The following is a 1,990-nucleotide window of genomic DNA, read 5'->3' as shown; positions in this document are numbered from 1 at the left end:
AACTGAAGATCGAAATCTGCACTTTTAAGCAGAATGATTCTGAGCAGTTGTACGATGCATGGGAGCGTAACAAGGATTTGCTCATGCGATGCCCAAATCATAACTTTGCTGATTGGGAGCAAATTGAATTTTTTTATAATGGACTGAATGCGCCTGCAAGGATGTATGTGGATTCAGCAGCTGGCGGTACAATATTTGCAAGGATCCTGCTCAGGCATATGAGATGCTGGAACAAATGAATATCAATAGCTTTCAGTGGCCGACTGAACGAGCTGTCATCCAAAAATCAACGGGAGTTTATGTTGTGGATCCTCTCACATCTTTATTTGCTCAAGTCTCGGCATTGACTGCACAGATAGCTGTTATGAGCACTAGCAATTCTGAAGGTAAGGCTGTAACTTTTGCAGAGTCACACACTCCTGATGAGGCCCAATACATTAACACCAGAGGCTATGGAGGATATCGAGGTAACCATTTTCTTATAATCTTGATTAGTGTAACCATGAACATTTCTCTTATGCAATTAATAAGAATGTATTGAATCCCCCTCCGGGATTTAATAGAAATAAGGGAGAAGGGAGGCCATCTTTGCAGGAGGTGGTTAGTACTTTTGTTGCGGACTCTGGCAAAAAGATGGCAAGGACTGAGTCTTGTCTTGATAGCTTGGAGATGCATATGGTTAATATGAGTGCTACTACAAAATCTTTGGAGACACAATTGGGCAGCTGGCGAATGCATTGAAAGATAAAAAGAAAAAAAAGGTCAGTTCTCGAGTAATACTGAGGTAAATCCAATATAACATTGTAAAGCCATAGCATTGAGAAGTGAAAAAGAAGTTGGAGTCAGTGAACCTAAATCTGGAGTTGAGAAGGAGAAGGCGGTCAAAGAGGCTGAAGTTAGTGAGAGTAAGAGTGGTGAGAGCAAGCCTATGGAGTTGAAGGGTGAGCCTGAACAGAAGCCCATGTTTAAGCCGAAGCTTCCTTATCCGGAGAGATTCAAGAATAAAGCATTGGATGAAGAGTTTGCCATGTTTCTTGGGATTTACAAGAAACTTCACATCAACATTTCATTCGTCGATGCTTTGCTGCAAATGCCAAATTATAGTAAATTCTTGAAAGAGGTGATGTGTAAGAAGCAAAAGTTGGAAGAATTTGAGACGATGAATCTAACTGAAGAGTGCAGCGCGTAACTTCAAAAGAAGATATCACATAAACTAAAGGATCCAGGGAGTTTTACTATTCCTTACACTATTGGTTCTTCTAATTTTAATAAAGCATTATGTGATTTAGAGATAGCATTAATATAACTCTTTCGTCTGTTTTCAGGATTTTAAGACTTGGCGAGGTGAAGCCCAAGACAATCGCATTGCAGCTAGCTGATAGATCTATCAAATTTCCGCGTGGAGTCATTGAAGATGTTCTGGTAAAAATAGATAAATTTATTTTTCCTGTAGATTTTTTGGTGCTAGATATGGAGGAGGATGCAGATATGCCATTGATTTTGGGGAGACCGTTCTTGGCTACTGCTGATGTCAAGATAGATGTCAAGAAATGTGAACTGACGATGGGAGTTGATGGTGAGAAGGTAATTTTTAATTTATCCAAGGAGGCTAAAAATCCATCCATGGAGAAAGTTTTCATGATCGATCAAGCACAAATGATGGAAAGTTGTCGCAAAGTTGTTAGTGCTCTAGATTTGGCAAGAGAGAAAGATCCTTAGGTACCAAAAAAAAAAAGAAATCAAAGTTTAAAGGGATTTTTGAATATGTTTGGAGGGTGAAAGAGAAGGGCAAAACCTCCAACAAAGTGGCAACGGGATAGAATTGACATATAGTCGGGCTATGAACTATAAACTAAGCGCTTCTTGGGAGGCAACCCAATCTAGCTATTTTTGTTTATTTGCTTTATTTTTATTTGTTTTCTTTCATATTATTTTTTTCATGAGTACTGAAGAAGTGGATGCAGCAGGCTCTTGAAAATTTTGCTCCTGG

General features: G+C 39.1%; 1 non-coding gene across 1 annotated transcript; it reads right to left on the bottom strand.

Moving 5' to 3' along the window:
* LOC140894175 (small nucleolar RNA R71) lies at window positions 1-106 on the bottom strand. The gene has a single exon (XR_012153721.1). It is a non-coding gene; the product is annotated as a small nucleolar RNA R71 (small nucleolar RNA).
* Window positions 107-1,990: the final 1,884 nt, after the last annotated feature.

The sequence above is a fragment of the Henckelia pumila genome, chromosome 3 (genome assembly GCF_033568475.1).
Source record: "Henckelia pumila isolate YLH828 chromosome 3, ASM3356847v2, whole genome shotgun sequence".
Classification (NCBI taxonomy): Eukaryota; Viridiplantae; Streptophyta; class Magnoliopsida; order Lamiales; family Gesneriaceae; genus Henckelia; species Henckelia pumila.
The sequence above is the reverse complement of the archived record's forward strand: the minus strand, read 5'-3'. Positions and strand labels throughout refer to the sequence as shown.